The sequence below is a fragment of the Vipera ursinii genome (genome assembly GCF_947247035.1).
Source record: "Vipera ursinii genome assembly, chromosome: 7".
Taxonomy (NCBI): Eukaryota; Metazoa; Chordata; class Lepidosauria; order Squamata; family Viperidae; genus Vipera; species Vipera ursinii.
In genome coordinates this window covers 2302031-2321356 of record NC_139521.1, presented here as the reverse complement: position 1 = coordinate 2321356, position 19326 = coordinate 2302031, and the positions used below count along the sequence as shown (strand labels likewise).

Sequence of the window (19326 nt, the reverse complement as noted above, 5' to 3'; positions counted from 1 at the left end):
ATTTTTTTAATGCCGAAGTTTCTCGCCAGCTTTGTGCTTCAGGCTGAACTGATTGCTTCGGTTGCTCTCTCTGAGAAATCTTGTGCCTGCAAGGAAAAAGAGGAAATAAAAGAAAAAGCTCCTTGTGGGTGGTTATTTGATTTTATTTGTTTTGTTTTTTCTTTTATGAACTGTATCTACTTCGAATTAAGAGTCTGGTACAACTGTTTAAGAAATCAATGACCTTTTTGTCTGTTTCGAGCTGAAGGAGTTAAATAATTTTTTTAAAAAATACTCTAATCTCTTTATCCGTGTCACACAGCTCTGTTATGCAGTAATACACCCAAGAATTTCTGAAGGCAAACACGAGGATAGGGAAATGCTTTCTCCTTGGTTTAAAAGGTGAATTGGGGGGGGGGGGGGGGAAGGTGGTTTGTGCTGAATATCGGAGCTATCTTGCTGTGTATGTTGGGCTTACTGGCTTCAACAGGAAAGGATGTTAGCTTATTGGGAACATTGATGGCGAGATGCCGTAAGAGAAGTAGGAACAGCTTCAGGCTAACTCTGAAAGAGAAAAGAACGTGTAAAAACAAACTAAGTTTGTTCTTCTTGTGTTGTTAACGGATATGGGATATGCCTGGGGATGAGTCTTAGGCAAGATTTGTGCGTGGCCTAGTGACACGTTGCGCAGACGTATCGTTCCAATGCAAAGTTTGCTTGACAGGTTTCTGTGCAACGTGTCCCGTGGCACATGCCAGCACTGTGTAAGAGGCAAAATGCACATTACAACACAAAGGGGATATCGGTAGTCCTTGTTTAGTGCCTGCAGCTGGTTCCCGTGAAATGGTCGCTAAATGAATCTTGTGACTCAGGCGCCGCAAAGACCATGAATTGCTGCCTCTCCTTCAGACAAAAGTTTCTCATACAGCGTCCTGTGCTTAAACCCGTTCCCCCCCCCTTGTTAGGCAGAGAAATTGCAAAAAAAAAAAACCAAACCCTCTCTTTCCTCCACATCCCAGAATGCTAACTGGGAGTTAACAAGCCCTGCTCTGTGACCTTATTCAGTTGATTATACCCCTCCCATTGACTGGCAAGCTGCTGCATGAAACTGACCGGACCTTAATCAGTTTCACACTAAAGGCTTCTGTTGTCCTAAATGGACTCATTGGTTCCAAAGCTTTTTTTTTCTCTCCCCATCATCTTCCTAATTGGGAATAGTTGCTATCTGAGACAATTAAAACAAGACTGCTTTAATACATTAGAGTGAGTACATAAAAGACAGTACATGCATTGCAGAGATTAAAAACATAAGGGAAGAAAAGGATCTTCTAGTACTGATGATGTTACCTAGTTGGGTCATGAAATGTCTGCAAGAAAACCACCAAGCTCAGAGAGCACCAAGGACCCCACAGTCTTTTACTTCCTCCTCCTCCTCCTCCCTCTTCCTCCTCCTCCTCCTCCTCCTCCTCCTCCTCCTCCCTTCTAGCACTGATGATGTTACCTAGTTGGGTCATGAAATGTCTGCAAGAAAACAACCAAGCTCAGAGAGCACCAAGGACCCCACAGTCTTTTTACTCCTCCTCCTCCTCCTCCTCCTCCTCCTCCTCCTCCTCCTCCTCCTCCTCCTCCTCCTCCTCCTCCTCCCTTCTAGCACTGATGATGTTACCTAGTTGGGTCATGAATTGTCTGCAAGAAAACAACCAAGTTCAGAGAGCACCAAGGACCCCACAGTCATCATCGTCCTCCTCCTCCTCCTCCTCCTCCTCCTCCTCCTCTTCCTCCTCCTCCTCCTCCTCCTCCTCCTCCTCCTCCCTTCTAGCACTGATGATGTTACCTAGTTGGGTCATGAAATGTCTGCAAGAAAACAACCAAGCTCAGAGAGCACCAAGGACCCCACAGTCTTTTACTTCCTCCTCCTCCTCCTCCTCTTCCTCCTCCTCCTCCTCCTCCTCCTCCTCCTCCCTTCTAGCACTGATGATGTTACCTAGTTGGGTCATGAATTGTCTGCAAGAAAACAACCAAGCTCAGAGAGCACCAAGGACCTCACAGTCGTCGTCATCGTCCTCCTCCTCCTCCTCCTCCTCCTTTCTAGCACTGATGATGTTACCTAGTTGGTTCATGAAAGGTCTGCAAGAAAACCACCAAACTCAGAGAGCACCAAGGACCCCACAGTCTTTTACTTCCTCCTCCTCCTCCTCCTCCTCCTCCTCCTCCTCCTCCTCCTCCTCCTCCTCCTCCTCCCTTCTAGCACTGATGATGTTACCTAGTTGGGTCATGAAAGGTCTGCAAGAAAACCACCAAGCTCAGAGAGCACCAAGGATCCCTCAGGCTTCAGTCTGTGTGCTTTAAACTTCTGCCTATGCACAGACTACTTCATATACACGCATGAAGACCCGCTTCCAATACGTGAAATGTGCTTGCTTAAAATTCCCTTGTGGATTGAGTGGATATTCTGCTTGAACAGGCACCCCGTCCCCCCACCCTCACCCCTTATATAGTAGTCAACTTTGAGCTACTCTTTAGTTAGCTGGAGATCTGGATATTTCGTGGCCCGTCAACGTGCATTGCAACATTCCTCTTTAGCTCCCTACTCCTTCGCTCTTACGCTCGAAATCTTTTACAGATCCATTTGATTTCAAAATACCTTGCGGGTTGCCGTTGTAAAACTGGAGATTTTTAAAGCAATTATTCAGAGCATGGGTGGGGGCGGTCTGCAGAGAGAAGGAAGTCTAGCCAGACCCAAGGCAGGACTCTTTAACGCTCGCTTGGAATTGCCTTGTAGTTTGATTTCAGTTTGGGCTTTATTTATTTTTTATTTTTATTTTATTTTTGAGATGTTTAGAAGAGACTCTCTGAGTTTTTAAAACGCTCCCCATGCACAGGCTGACATTTGCAACGTTCTAGAGTCCAAGAGACGGAACCGGCTGTGTTCCTGAAGTGGGTAAGAAAAGACCCCCCAAAAATTAAAAATTAAAAATTTTGTAAGGCTGAACTGCTATGGGACGCCTTAGACTTTTGAACCATAATTCTTGACTATAATGGCTTTGTGATGTCTGTGTAACTTAATTTTACACGAGGAGCGCAGTTTCGATTGGCAACGTTGCCGGGTTTAATCCCGAGCTTAGGCGCGCAGGAAAACCTTGCGGCCTTCTCATGCTGTGGAGATGAAGGCTGGGCCACCACCTTTTTGTGGTGACATGGCAAATCCAAAGAATCTAGCCGTGGAACATCTTGACTTGTGCGCATCCTGGTTTGATTCAAAGCGAAACTCAGGCGTGCGATTATTATGCTAATTTCCACATCTCTTTAGAGAGAGAGAGAGAGAAAAAAGCTTCTGCAGAGTTCCACTTATAATTGATGACTAAGAATTCTTCCTTGTCTCAGGCTATTATTTTGAGCAATGAGGAAATAGATGAGGATTTGGCTTCCTCTTCTTTTTCTTTCGTTCTTCCCCCCACCCCACCCCCACCCAGTGTTAAGGCCTTTTATTCTACCTAAAAAAGCAGATCTGGCCTGTTCTCCAAGTTCTCTCTTTGTTGTAAGGAGGTGTGATGGAAAAACTGGATTTCACCTGAGCAAAACCAGAGACACACACACAGTCTCTAGCAAAAGACTTTTTTTTTTGGGAGGGGGGGAACCAGAATGATCTTCTCCCCTCCACTCAAGTTCGTGTCCGAAGGATTGACGTCTATGGGGAGGTCATTCTGGAATGAGCCAGCTTCAGAAGTCTTCTTTGTGCATCCAGGCCAAGTTGAAGGAGACTGCTGGAAAAACTGAGAGAGGATGGCAATTTGGATTTGACCAACACTTGGGAGACACCTAGCCCAGGTCCTCTTGAAGCCTACGTGTAAGCTGATTGTGCAAATACTGTGGAGACTCCTGAAGAAAAGTCCTCTTGGAGGGTCCATGTAGATCCATGTTTGAGGACCTTCTCCATACACAAATCCAGAAGACACAGTCCTGGTGGGTGGGTCTTTAATGCCTGTTCAGTTGACCTGCAAGAGCTCTGACACAGCCATCTCAGCAGAGTGATGCTTTGTTGTTGCTTTCAATGTCTTCCAGGATTTAAGAAGTTCCTGGTGCTTGATAGAGGCGAATCCATGGGCTGCTTCAGCGGAAAGAGAGATACATCCAGAGACAGTATTTAAAAATGGCCATCTTTGGGATAGATGGATGCCTCAACAGGACAGCCAGTTTAGGTGAGCCGAGAGTCTTCTGATCTCAAGAGATTTCTCCAGTTCTTTCTGGTGGAAAAGAAATGTTGTTGTTAGTTGCGAAGTTGTGTCCTACCCATCGCGACCCCATGGACAACGTTCCTCCAGGCCTTCCTGTCCTCTACCATCTTCTGGAGTCCATCTAAGCTCACGCCTCCTGCTTCAGTGACTCGATCCAGCCACCTCATTCCCTGTCGTCCCCTTCTTCTCTTGCCCTCAATCTTTCCCAGCGTTAGGCTCTTCTCCAGTGAGTCCTTCCTTCTCATTAGGTGACCAAAGTATTTGAGTTTTAGCTTCAGGATCTGGCCTTCTAAAGAGCAGTCAGGGTTGATCTCCTCTAGGACTGACCGGTTTGATCACCTTGCAGTTCAAGGGACTCGCAGGAGTCATCTCCAGCACCAGAGTTCGAAGGCCTCGATTCTTTGGCGCTCCAGTAGTCCATATATATATTGTTGTTGTTAGCTGCAAAGTCGTGTCCGGCCCATCGCGACCCCACGGACAACGTTCCTCCAGGCCTTCCTGTCCTCCACCATCTTCTGGAGTCCATTTAAGCTCACGCCTGCTGCTTCAGTGACTCCATCCAGCCACCTCCTTCTCTGTCGTCCCCTTCTTCTCTTGCCCTCCACCTTTCCCAGCATGAGGCTCTTCTCCAGCGAGTCCTTCCTTCTCATTAGGTGGCCAAAGCATTTGAGTTTCAAAAGAAATAGGTAATGAAAAAAGAAAAATAATAACAATAGAGCAATCTGAATAGAAGCTGTCATGAAAATATACGATTGCTCGAGTGCGTGGTTGATCACAACGTGTCCTGCAAAATATCCCTCACAGCTTTACAACTTGCTGAGTGTTGAAATACCTCTCGATCATGGACTCCCGTTCCACTCCAAAGGAAGGAAGTTAGCTAGATAAATTAGAGCAGGGGTCCCCAACCCCCGGTCCATGGACCGGTACCGGGCCACGGCATGCCAGCAACCAGTCCGTACAAACAAGCAAAGCCCCGTCCGTGGGATGCAGGCAGCACACAAAACCACACACCCTTCGGTCCACGGAAAAACCTCTCTCCACGGAAGTGATCCCTGGTGCCCAAAAGGTTGGGGACCTCTGAATTAGAGCATTGTTAGCAACTACTTTGCTTTGGTGATCAACCTGCTTATACAGTATTATTCAGCAGCAAAGTTGAGTTGTTATTTTTTGTCTCTCTACTAAAATCATTCTAAAGAAATTAGACTCGGCGCAGGTAGCCTTCCGCAATTTATGTGACTGAGCGAGAGGGAGTTGTTAAGGGAATGTCGCCCCATTTTACGACCTTCCGGGCCGGAACACGGCGGTTAAGTGAATCTGGCTTCCCCATTGACTTTGCAGGTCAACTCCCAGGCCTGGTGAGCCGAGAAAACGAAAGCGAAAAAAAGAAGGGCAGGTCCCTTTGTCTTAAAAAAATAATAATGTTCGTTTTAAAATTGGAAGAAAAAGCTGTCGAGTGTCTTGGTTGCTGCCATTCCATCTGGTGACGTGTCCTGCGAGGGCGGTTAGGTCCCAGAGCTGCTGGGCTGGGATTGTAGAAGGCGGAACCCAGATTTTTCTGGATTAATTCAGATTAATTAATTAATTTAGATAAGGAAGATTTTTTTTCGATGTTCTTTCTTCAGAGGTTTTGTTGCAGACGGATTCTGGTTTTGGGGGTTCAAGAACATTTTGGAGGGCGCCTGTTAGGACATCAGTAACAGTTTGTCTGTCTGTCTATCAACTATCATCACTATTCTTTCTATCTATCTATCTATCTATCTATCTATCTATCTATCTATCTATCTATCTATCTATCTATCTATCTATCAACTATCATCACTATCTTATCTATCTATCTATCTATCTATCTATCTATCTATCAACTATCATCACTATCTTATCTATCTATCTATCTATCTATCTATCTATCTATCTATCTATCTATCTATCTACTATCATCACTATCCTATCTATCATTTCTCTGTGTGTCTCTCTCTACCTACCTATCTTATCTATCTATCTATCTATCTATCTATCTATCTATCTATCTATCTATCTATCTATCTATTTATCTATCTATCTATCTATCTATCTATCTATCTATCTATCTATCTATCTATCTATCTATCTCTTATCTGTCTGTCTCTATCTATCTTTTATCTATCATGTACCATCACTATCCTATCTATGATAGATAATCTATCTATCTATCTATTTATTGTTTATCCTTTCTATCTATCTATCTATCTATCTATCTATCTATCTATCTATCTATCTATCTATCTATCTATCTATCAATCAACTATCATCACTATCTTATCTATCTATCTATCTATCTATCTATCTATCTATCTATCTATCTATCTATCTACTATCATCACTATCCTATCTATCATTTCTCTGTGTGTCTCTCTCTACCTACCTATCTTATCTATCTATCTATCTATCTATCTATCTATCTATCTATCTATCTATCTATCTATCTCTTATCTGTCTGTCTCTATCTATCTATCTTTTATCTATCATGTACCATCACTATCCTATCTATGATAGATAATCTATCTATCTATCTATCCATCTATTGTTTATCCTATCTATCTATCTATCTATCTATCTATCTATCTATCTATCTATCTATCTATCTATCATCTATCGTCTACCTACCTACCTACTTACCTATCTATCCATCTCTCTCTCTCTCTCTCTCTCTCTCTCTCTCTCTCTCTCTCTCTCTCTCTCTCTCATCTATTTATATTCCACCTTTATTATTTTTACAAATAATTCAAGATGGGCAAACATATCCAAGATCCTTTCCTCCTCCTATTTTCCCCACAATAACAACTCTATGGGGTGGGTTGGACTCAGAGAGAATGATTGGCCCAAAATCACCCAGCCAGTTTTCATGCCTAAGGCGGGACTAGAACTCGCCGTCTCCTGGTGATTGGCCCAAAGTCACCAACCGGCTTTCATGGCTAAGGCGGGACTAGAACTCAGAGTCTCCCACTTTCTACTCCCATGTCTTAACCCCCAGACCAAACTGTCTTTCCCTTGATCTTTGAAGTCCTAAAGGGGAAAAAGCAATAGGCAGACAAAATATTAATTATTCTGCTCAGTAAACAACTTCCTTCTCCATTTCAACTAGCATCATACAAACAATTATCTCAAATTATTCTTGCTCGCAAGGCACAAAGTTTTGATGCTCATAAATCTACTGAAATGTCCAGTATGTGTCATTTTCTGCTCCAGTGATTTAAGAATACTCAATTAACTCTATTTGTATTTGAGAAGAAGATTAAGATGACGATTAAGAAGTTTAATTCTTACCGGTCAGGTTGTCCCCAGGTTTTCTCTGGATTATCCCATGGAAATGAACAGATGCTATTAATTCTAAAGAAAAATGAAAATAAATGGGTTCCTCTCCCCCTTTTCTAAACTGAGATTGTTGATTGGGTGGGAGCAACCCGGCTTTGTAAATAAGCCCATTTGCTCAGATTCCTGTTTTTTTCCTCACCTTTCACCAAATGCGTGAACTACTTAGATATTTTGACAGAACTATTCTATGACAGATGCGTTTCAAATGTAGGAGCTAAGCAGGTAATCCTTGATTTACAATAGCTCATTTAGTGACTGTTCGAAGTTACAACGGAAAAATTGACTCACGGTCATTTTTTGCACTTATGACCATTGCAGCATTCCACGGTCACGTGGTCAAAATTCAGACGCTTGGCAACTGACTTGAACCTGTGACAGTTGCAAAACGGTCATGTGATTCCGTTTTGCGACCCTCTGACAAGCCAAGTCAATGGGGGAGCAAGTTTCATTTAGCCACCGTTTTACTAACTAAACGTATAATCGTTCACTTAATAACTGTGGCCGGAAAGGTCATGAAATGGGGCAAATCTCACTTAACAAATGTCTCACTTAGCGACAGAAATTTTGGGCTCAATGATGGCCGTAATTACGGATTTTAGCTGATAGATTAATTGTTCTGTCAGGAAATTTCTCCTTAGTTCCAGATTCTCTCCTTGATGAGTTTCCATCCGTTGTTTCTTGACGTGCCTTCTTCAGGTGCTTTGGAGAATAGCTTGACTCCCTCTTCTTTGGAGCAGCCCCTGAGATACTGGAAGGCTGTTGTCATGTCACCCCTGGTCCTTCTCTAGACTAAAAAGGTAAAGGTTCCCCCGCACATGCGTGTTAGTCGTTTCCAACTCTAGGGGCCGGTGCTCACCTCCGTTTCAAAGCCGAAGAGCCAGCGCTTGTCCGAGGACGTCTCCGTGGTCATGTGGCCGGCATGACTGGACGCCAAAGGCGCACAGAACGCTGTTACCTTCCCACCGTTGTGGTCCCTATTTTTCTACTTGCATTTTTACGTGCTTTCGAACTGCTAGGTTGGCAGAAGCTGGGACGAGTAACAGGCGCTCACTCTGTTACGCGGCACTCGGGATTCGACCCGCCAAACTGCCGACCTTCTGATCGACAAGCTCAGCGTCCTAATACCCTATTCCTGCAATTATTCTTCACATGTTTAGCCTCCCGTCCCCTGATCATCTTCGTCGCTCTTCTCTGCACTCTTTCTCAGAGCCTCCACATCTTTTTTTTTCACGACAGAAACGTTTGGCAAAGTTTGAACTTTCCGGGGGGGGGGGGGGGGAAAGAAAGAAATGCTTCTCTGCTTTTCCAGCCTCGATCCTTTTAAAACAGTTTACTTAATTAACACTCTCGTTTTCTGCTCTTCGCATGACCTTAACGTGGCCTGATGGTGCAATACCAAAGCGTAGTTAAAAACAGGTTTGGTGGCTCTGGAGAGACGTTGTGAAAGCCTCCTTCTGCAGATTCCTGAGTTTCAGGGGACGTAATTTTCTACCTGCCCTGGAGATGAAAAATCAGCATGGAGAGAGAGGGCTCTTGAATGTCTACATTAAAAAACAGATACTTCATCTCAAAGAAGTTGTATAAACAGCGGTTGCTGGAAGAGAACATGCAATTTAACTAATGTAATCTTGGCCAATCTGCGATCTCTAGCAGTTTTGAGGGCCAAATTCTCAGAAATTTGTCCAGTGTGGTTAAACCCTATATAGCAGGGGTCCCCAACCCCCCCCCCAGGCCGTGGACCGGTACCGGGCCATGGCATGCAAGCAACCGGTCCGCACAAACAAGCGAAGCATCCCACCCATGGGATGCAGGCAGCACACAAAACCAGGCCCCCTCCGGTCCGTGGAAAAACCTCTCTCCACGGAACCGGTCCCTGGCGCCCAAGAGGTTGGGGACCTCTGCTATATAGAATTAAAAATCACAATGACAACAGAACTGAGGGCAAAAAAATTAATAATCCACCACTTTTAGTGACCAAAGATGTTTTTCTGCTCAAGAATTTGGTTGACCCAACCAGATCTGAGGCTAGACAGGACATATCTTGGGTTAAAATCAGGGAAGCCTCTGTTATCTTTAGAAACAATTGGTCATCAAAGTAACAGCATGAAGCAGAAGATGAAAGTGAGTTTGGAGAACTCCGAGGTTGGACAAGCTTCAGTGGAGATTAAAAAACGGCCTTTCGTGGCCTCAGGGTAGAGACAGAAAGTCCACAGTTGACCTGACTTGACCTCGGCAGGATTTGCAAAGTTGCCAGTCCTGTTTGCAATAGCAAGCAAACCTCTTCCTACACTGGGAGGTGCAGAGATCCCCTCCATGGGTTGAAGGACCACTGCTATGAAGATCTAACTAGACTTGGAGGTGCAGAGGTCCTCACCATGGCTTTGAAGAGGTGCAGTTGGAGGGCCACTGCCATGAAGATCTACCTAGACTTGAAGGTGCAAAGTTCTTCACCATGGGTTTGAAGGACCACTGCTATGAAGATCTAACTAGACTTGGAGGTGCAGAGGTCCTCATCATGGCTTTGAAGAGGTGCAGTTGGAGGACCACTGCTATGAAGATCTAACTAGACTTGGAGGTGCAGAGCTCCCCACCATGGCATCGAAGAGGTCCAGTTGGAGGACCACTGCTATGAAGTTGGACATGACTACTTTGGAGGACAACTGGGTACCTCATGACTCTTTTTCAAATGGGGGCAGGAATTCCTGTCAGAGTGACTTCCTTTAGCATTTTTGTCGGCAAGAAAAGAATAACGTGAGGTGTGAGTTCTACCTTACTACATCACTGACCTATTTTTCTTACCGCAAAGTGCTTTATCCCATGAGAGAAACACAATACCCTTCTCCTTAAGGAATATTTGGGGCTGAATATCTCTTTTTTTAGAAGCTTGGCAATTTCATACAAATTATTAGGACAATCGTGGAAATACAGGGAGTTTATTTTATTTATTAATTGAATTTATATGATTTCCTTTTTTTTTTACAGAGACTGACTCTGGCACCATGCCATTCAATTAAAAAAAATAACCATAAAACAATTATCACCTAAAAACCATTATATGTAATTATGTTTTAAAAAAACATTAAAGGCTACAAAGGCAGAACTAAACAAGGGAAGAAAAGGAGAGAGGGATGTCCACAATAACGGAGCCACCCCACTATATACTTATTAAATTGATAAGGCCACCCAACTCAGGGAAAGTGACTCTGGGAAGTGTAAAACCATGCAATAAAACAATAAATATTAATCGTTAGCTAAATAGGTTGCTCCTTATCAGGATCTCGAGGGTGTGCAGCGATGTGTCCCTTGAGTCATGTTGGCCATCTTATCAAGAAAGTCCAAGGATTTCGAATCTGGTGCCTTCTGCCTATCGCGAAAATGTTTATTGCCACATTAGCGCTCCACCCTTCATTGTGGAAACCTTGTTCGGCGTCGCGTTTGTTCATTTCTGCCTACAGTTTTGAGACCACCCAACAACTGTGGACAGCATAAAATTAGAAATTACAAAGGGGGAAAAAGAAGAATTAGGGCCCTCTGAGCTTGGCTGTTTCCTTGCAGACGTTTCATTACCCAACTAGGTTACATCATCAGTGCTAGGAGAAAGGAGTGGGGGGGGGTTAGCTGTCTTTTATACACCAGTGGCTTGCCCTGTCAGTGTTGGTGAGAATGGTGGTTGGGCTGCTGCTTACTTTCAGCTTGTTTGTCTGGATCGGTGGTTCCTCGACTGGGCTGTTGTTTACTTCTTGATTGTTGGTTCAGTGTTAAACTTGATTGTTAATCTCTGCTTGCCTGGGCGTTGATTGCTGATCGGGATATATTGTGGTCTTTTTGCTTGTCTAATCAAGGAATGACCGAGAACACTCCCACTACGCGGACAGGACAATCCCCTCTCCCTTCTAGCACTGATGGTGTTACCTAGTTTGGGTAATGAAACGTCTGCAAGAAAATCACCAAGCTCAGAGAGCACCAAGGACCCCACAATTGTTCTCCTCCTCCTCCTCCTCTCCACAAACCCTATTCCCTTCTAGCATTGATGATGATACATAGTTTGGGTAATGAAACATCTGCAAGGAAACAACCCAGCTCAGAGAGCACCAAGGACCCCACTGTCCTCCTCCTTCTCCTCCTCTCACTCCTCCTTCTCCTCCTCCTCTTCCTCCTCCTCCTCCTCCTCCTCCTCCTCCTCCTCCTCCTCCTCCTCCTCTCCACAAACCCTATTCCCTTCTAGCATTGATGATGATACATAGTTTGGGTAATGAAACATCTGCAAGGAAACAACCCAGCTCAGAGAGCACCAAGGACCCCACTGTCGTCGTCGTCGTCGTCCTCCTCCTCCTCCTCCTCCTCTCCACAAACCCTATTCCCTTCTAGCATTGATGATGATACATAGTTTGGGTCATAAAACATCTGCAAGGAAACAACCCATCTCAGAGAGCACCAAGGACCCCTCTGTCCTCCTCCTCCTCCTCCTCCTCCTCCTCCTCCTCCTCCTCTCCACAAACCCTATTCCCTTCTAGCATTGATGATGATACATAGTTTGGGTCATGAAACATCTGCAAGGAAACAGCCCAGCTCAGAGAGCACCAAGGACCCCACAGTCGTCCTCCTCCTCCTCCCCCTCCTTCTCCATCAATGAATGAATAGAATTAATTAATTAATTAATGGATGACACGAATTGTTCAACAGGTATATGCAGGCATCTTTTGAGTTCCCTCAACAAAACACGTCTGATTTTGGTTGATCGTAAAAAAAAAAAGGAAAAAAAAGATTAGGACCGGGTGAGGACCGAATAGGAGACCACCAGGAGCATTCCCTAAGGTTTCTTTCCCTAGACTGAGAAATCAGAAACCTACCCCACGAGAAGGCCACAATAGTCACTCTGGTGACGTTAGAAAGAATACAGTGTGGAAACATGCTTACGTGGTCCTCGTGGCGTCAGTTATTTTCAGCTCAGAATAATCTCTGCCATTTGAACGTCTTAGATCAGGGGTCCCCAACCTCTGGTCAGTGGACCGGTACCGGGCTGCGGCATGCCAGCAACCGGTCCGCACAAACTAAGAAAGCCCCATCCGTCGGATGCAGGCAACACACAAAACCACACACGCTCCGGTCTGCAGAAAAACCTCTCTCCATGGAAACGGTCCGTGGTGCCCTAAAGCTTGGGGACCTCTGATCTATTCTACTGCAACAGGGGAAATTGGAAGTCAGTCAGTCTCTCTCTCTTTTTTTTTTTTTCCTCCCTGTCCTTCACTTTCTTCTCCCTTTTCCCTCCCCATCGTGTCCTGCTATTTGCTTTGCAGTTGGTATCTTGCTTCACAAATTATTAAAAACAAAAATTGCCGTCGTCCAGGGCGGGCTATCTGTAGGAAAAATCCAGAACTGCATTAGAACGAGAGCTAGCTATGCGAAGGCAAAGCCTTCCCGTCTTTCGAGCCGTAGTCCGCCCTTAGTTGATTTAAATGATTTTTTTTTAAACAAACATAACAAACAACATCCAAATATCCCTTCAGAATTTGCATGGTTACAGTTGGGGTTAGCACAGCCCATGGGAGTGGACTGTTTGCGTGGTCCTTCCCTATTTCCATTTCTTTCCTCCTTCCCCTCCCCTGTAGCACTAGTATCTTGCTTGTAGAGTTTTTTTTAATCTCCTAACTATTTGCAACCTCTACTAGTCCCCTCCGCCACCCACTTCCTGCTCACAAGGAAGTGTTTGTGGATCTGCAAAAAAAAAACAAAGTCTGCCGGGCCAGGTACGCTGTGAGCGTGAAGATTATATTTTTCACTTGTGTCACCAGGGAAGTTCCACAGTACACTCCCCAACATACACACACCTGCACTGCAGTGTCATATTTGGCTTCAGTTCCTGGTTTAAGGAGGCATTGGTAGTTTGAAGGCGGGGTCCCTGAATGCTTTTTTCCTTTCTCCCCCTTTCTACATTAATCTAGGATTTTTTAAGATTATTTATTAATTTTATTTGTATACCGCCCTTCTCCCGAAGGACTCAGGGCGGTGAACAGGGCAAACATATAAAAGTACAAAAATACAAAAGTTAAAAAAGAATTAAACGAAATGCCCAAGCTACAACAATAAGTTAAATACATTTAAAACAACAATAAAATCCCAACCCATCCCCCATTAGGCCAGGCTGGCTTATTCGAACAAATAAGTCTTCAGATCGCGTCGGAAGGAGCAAAGGTCGGGCGCCATCTGACCTACAATGGTCTTTTCGGCCCCTGCTAGCCCACAGTTTGCTACATAAGTGGAAAGATAATTGCCTTGCTCACCGCTCACATCCCTGTAGCGGGATAGTAGGCGCCACACCAGGCCACCATGAGCCAGCAGTGTGCAGCAGCAGCCAAAAAAGCCAATACAATCCTGGGTTGTATAAACAGAGGCATAGAATCAAGATCACGCGAGGCACTGGTACCGCTTTATCAAACCCTAGTGAGGCCACACCTGGAATACTGCAGCCAATTTTGGTCACCATATCACAAAAATAGAGGTTGACAGTTTGGAAAAAATTCAGAGAAGAGCAACTAAGATGATCCAAGGTCTGGAGATTAAAACATACGAAGAACGGCTGCGGGACTTGGGTTTGGCTAGTCTAAAGAAAAGAAGAAATAGGGGAGACACGATAGCAGCGTTCCAGTATTTCAGGGGCTGCCACCAAGAAGAGGGGGTCACGTTATTCTCCAAAGCACCAGAGGGCAGGACGAGAAACAATGGTGGGAAAACAAAGAGAAGCAACCTGGAATTAAGAAGAAACTTCCTGACAGTGAGGACAATCAACCAGTGGAACAGCTTCAGAAATTGTGGACGCTCCATCACGGGAGATTTTTAAGAAGAGACTGGACAGTCACTTGTCTGAGATGGTATATAGGTTCTCCTGCTTGAGCAGGGGGCTGGACTAGAAGACCTCCAAGGTCCCTTCCAGGGCAGGACGAGAAACAATGGTTGGAAAGTGATCAAGGAGAGAAGCAACCTGGAATTAAGAAGAAACTTCCTGACAGTGAGGACAATCAACCAGTGGAACAGCTTCAGAAATCGTGGACGCTCCATCCCTCGAGATTTTTAAGAAGAGACTGGACAGTCACTTGTCTGAGATAGTATATAGGTTCTCCTGCTTGAGCAGGGGGCTGGACTAGAAGACCTCCAAGGTCCCTTCCAGCTCTATTCTATTCTTTCTACCTCTATCTTTACTAAAAAGCCTAATTGCAGTCCTAGCTGGCATCAACAGAGGGATGGTTTCCAGATCATGTGAAGTGATAGTACCGCTTTATGCTGTGCTGGTAGGACCACACTTGGAATACTGCCTCAAATTCTGGTCCCCGTGACAAAAAAAAGGCGTTGAGACCCTAGAAAGGGTTCAGAGAAGAGCAACGAGGATGATTAGGGGACTGGAGGATAAAACACACGTTGAGCTGAAGAAGCTTCTTGGATGAGAAGTGAAACATCTTCAAAGAAGAACAAGGAAGTCCAAGTGCCTCGTGAAAAAGCACCTTTGGGATAACTATGACCTGGTTAGACATGCATTGAACAGTTGCAGGAATTACGTCTTGTCTTGTCCCATGGAGAGAAGGACTTGGGGTGACATGATAAGCAGTCTTCCAGGACTTAAATAGCTAGTCCCAGACAAGAGGGAGAGTCAACGTGTCTTCCAAAGCACCCGAGGTCAGGACAAGAAGAATTCTAGAACCTAGAATTTCTTGATAGTGAGAACAACTAATCAGTGGAACGAGTTGCCTCCAGAAGTTGTGGGTGCTCCATCAAGGAGAGACTGGACAACTATTTGTCCGAAACGGTATAGGATCATCTGCCATGGGCCAGGGATTGGACTAGAAGACTTCCAAGGTTCCCTTCCAACCCTATTATTCTATATTCTACGTAGGAGGTTGCCTTGGACCGTCTGTGGACTGTGTCAAGGATGACACCCAATACTCAAATATTATTCGGTAGGTTAGAGGACTCTCCACCCTTGGCCTTCTTAATAACAAAATTACCTTTTGGCTATTTGTGTCAACGATGATAATAGCTCTGGAATGCAGAGGGAGTCCACGTTTTGCTTGGGAATAGTTTTGTCGCTTAAATATGGCAACATTCTCACAAGGGGAGGGGGAACGGGAAGGAGCTGTACAGATCTTGAAGGAAGCGGGTGAGATACTTGGAGCAAGCTCAAGCCCCATCCCCATTTCCTTGCGTCAGACTACAACTTCCATCAGCTCAGTCCGTTATCCATTTGGGCCAGAGGAGGAGGATTATGGAGGTCGTAGTCCGATGCACCGTGAGGGCCCAAGTTGAGATTGTGAAACTGTAGTTTGTGAGTTTCATCCACAACGTCCGACTTGACCAGAAGACCTTTCTGCCGTACTTAGGTACTTTCCCGCTGGATTGGGGTGTCTAATCGAAGTCCTGGCTGGGGATTATGGGAGTTAAATCCGACACGTTTGGTGAAGATCAGTTTTGGGAAGGTTGATCTTTGGGCCTGCCGCGAGGACCTTGTCACTCCAGATCCCTTTTTTGGATAGCGGCGGAGCTCGTTTCTGCTCTCTTTGTGTAATTTTTAACCAGAATGGAATGCAGAAAGTCCGGTTGGAAAGGTGGTAGAGTTTTAACTTGGGGTAGATGTGAAAAACTGGCAGTGAAGGAAGACAGAGTGCCTTACAGGAAAACACTCTGTGTGTGTGTGTGTGTGTGTGTGTGTGTAAGTGTGCTCACACACGTTGGTGTATTGTGTGCATCTTACCAGTGAAAGTTTCCTGATCCCATTCCCCCTTTTTCCCCTCCTCCAGCCTTCTTCCCTTCAGATTATTTATTACAAATTGCTCTTTTTAAAAAAAAATAAAATAAAATTAAATAAAATAAACCCTATTGAGATGTCTTGGTCTCAATATTTAGAAATTATTTAGAATTCTGTTTACCGGCCTGCTCTTAATTCGTTCCTCTTGGCCAGGTTGTTGTTGTTGTTGCCAGTCCAACGTGCCTTGACTTCAGAACCGATCCAACGATGAGAGGTCGGTGATCCAACTTTGTGCCCGATAAATAGTTGAGAATAATTTCCTTTCCTTTCCTTCCCCCCCCTCCACCACCCCGTTTAGGGCTGCCTCACCCTGCTGCCTGCTCCACTTTCAACCTTCGCCTGGAAGACCTTGCTCTGTGTTTGTGTTACCTGCAGGCAAGGCTGAGGTGGCTTTTGTTGCCTTAGAGCCCCGTGTGCCACTGTGTTTGCAAGAAGGGTGGGACAAGAGGCTGGTGAGCCTCTGGTAAAACATTTACAAAAAACCAGCCAGCCATCGATTTGAAAGGCATTCCACTGCCAAGCTGGCTCGTGGGAGGAGAGGAGGCAAACCTACGTGAGCAGGCGAAAACGCCAAGCTATCTGTCAGGTACGTATGGATATTTTGCTTTTTTCCCCCCCTTCTTTTGGAGAGTCGGGGACGAAGGGGGTGTCCTTGGCACGGCCGGGAGGGACGTGGGAAGGAAAGCCATCACAAACCCCTTTGAAGAAATAAGGGGAGGGATCCTGACTTACACAAGTTCACAGAGAGTGGATGGGTGTGATTTTTCTTTTAATATCTTTTTTTTTTAGGAGGGTGTGTGTGTGTGTGTGTGTAACCAGGTATCCCTAGATCTAGGGCTTGCCAATGTGCAGCGGTTTGCAGCCTGAATTGAGGTCCCAGGGTTTCTGCTCAATAATCCATTTGTGCAGCCAGAAGCCTTCCAATCTGCAATTTCCGAGGACGTTTTAACCGGCGCTTTAAAACCGAATCGAACATCCAAAGCGATAGTTAAGAAAACTTTTCCTCCTTAGAGGGTTGAAAAAGGATATTCTGCTGGTCGTTGGAGACTACAGCGTGTGCAGTAACATATAGGTTAGGTAAGACTGTGTGACGTCTCTCGCTGTGTGTATTTTTTAAAGTTTTGCTAGCCGTTACAAGTGGCCAAGGCAAAAATCTCATTTGTAACTCGCCCGTGCTGTTGCCAATTGTATAAATGCAGTATGCAAACTACAGTAATCAAGCACAGAGTTATTTTTCTATTCGTGATTTTTTTAAATGTCTTTTTTTCCTCTTTCTTTCTTCTCTCTCTTGCTGGTGCAGTAGATTATAGAAATGCGTTGGGCCAAAGTTCAGAATTTCTGTTGCCTGGGAAAAGAGTGCACTGGGATTGTTTCCTAAGCACTATCGATATATCGGATAGCGCGCTGTCCTTTCATTCCCCCCTCTCTCTTTTTCTTTTCTTTTTGCTATTTCAAAAGCTAAATCAGATTATTTAGAATCGGTAGCAGCCAGATTGAAATAATACAAGTTTAAAGAAAAAAAACGCATTTTTTTTTCCATAATGCCGTGTCTTCAGGAATAGGATTAGCCTGTGTGAAGTGGCCTTAAAGCAAACTATTATCAAAAAAAAATGAAGCTTCCGATTGAAGGCATTTCCATCTGTAATTTAAATACGTTTATTTAGATCAGCTCCATTTCAATACGAAAAAAGGAGAGGAGCGTCTGAAATAGTCACACTTAACATTTTTATAAGCCTTTCGCTTGGGGTTTGGAAATGCACAACTGAAAAACACAATTATATGGTCTTTCAAAGTGATAATCAGAAGAATTAAAGTGGGTTTAGGAGAAATCACACCATGGAGTCTTGGAAGTACTTTACAAGGTAAAGCTTTGTTTGAGTTGACTCTTGACGAACATGGATAAGTCTGTATAGCTCGCTTGGCACCAAAATAGATATTATTTAACGTTGCTTTTAAGGACATTCTCCTTTTCCCACCAACCTCTGCCTAGTTTACAGCCTGGTTTGTCTCCCATCCAAGTACTCAGCAAGTTTGACTGCTTAGCTTTTTCAAGTTCAGCCACAACTGTCTGCATGAACCCATCTGGTAGCAAATATGATTGTATCTAACACGACTTATTTCCCAGTAAAGTGTTTAAGGTTGAAAGTTTGTTGTATTGCATTACTTCTTTGGAAGTATGGGCTGTTTTTTCTAACTGGGGTCCTTTTGAGTTTGTTGGCTGGTTTGAACCACCAGTTGATCAGTCTGCTGAAGTTGGCTTCTAAAGATCAGCCTACATCGGCCTGAAAACCGTGTTGTTGTTGTTGTTGTTAAATCCCATTATTGACATGGACATGTAAATTAAAAACCCTAACTTTAGTTAACTGCAAAGGCAGCCTTCCATACATTTTGTCCATTTTCTGGTTAAAAGGCTGAAGTAGAATTTGCATGTCTTTGGTTAAGGCTTCCCTTTGACTTTGAAGCTCATTGGATGTTTTGAGACAGGCAAAAATCACACTGAGTTCCTTAACAGAAAAAGCAGAATAAAATACAACTAGCCCTTAGGACAATTTGTTTAGGGACCGTTCGGAGTTACAACAGCACTAAAAAAAAAGTGACTTATGACCATTTTTCACACTTACAACTGTTGCAGCATCCCCATCGTCACATAATCAAAATTCGTCCCCTCGGCAACGGATTCATACTTACGACGGTCGCCGTGTCCCCCCCCCCGGGTGACGTGATTCCCTTTTGCAAACTTCCAACCAGCAGAGTCAACAGGGAAAAGCCAGACCCACTGAACAACCTGGTTGCTAAAACCACTGCAGTGATTCACTTAACAAGCGTGGCAAGGAAAGTCGTACAATGGTGCAAAGCTCAGTTAACAAACATCTGACTTAGCAACATCAAAGTGATGCCCATCCTTTTCATCTGAAGAGCTTTCATTTTCAAGGTGCTGGAATTCTAGCCGCTCCAAGTGTGCTTGAC

At 44.5% G+C, this 19326-nt stretch overlaps 1 protein-coding gene across 8 annotated transcripts in view; it reads left to right on the top strand.

Annotated features, from left to right (window-relative positions):
• Positions 1-2706: 2706 nt before the first annotated feature.
• Positions 2707-19326, top strand: part of RBM47 (RNA binding motif protein 47) — a 51718-nt gene continuing 35098 nt past the window's right edge. For 4 of the 8 annotated variants that reach the window (XR_014493054.1, XM_083367671.1, XM_083367670.1 and 1 more), the window contains exon 1: positions 16735-16945. The gene's annotated coding sequence lies outside the window, so the exon portion shown is untranslated. Of the gene's footprint in view, positions 2921-3733; positions 3943-4041; positions 4179-15914; positions 15935-16734; positions 16946-16970; positions 17437-19326 lie in introns of those variants that run through there. The other 4 variants (XM_083367665.1, XM_083367666.1, XM_083367668.1 and 1 more) reach the window with 4 other exon arrangements.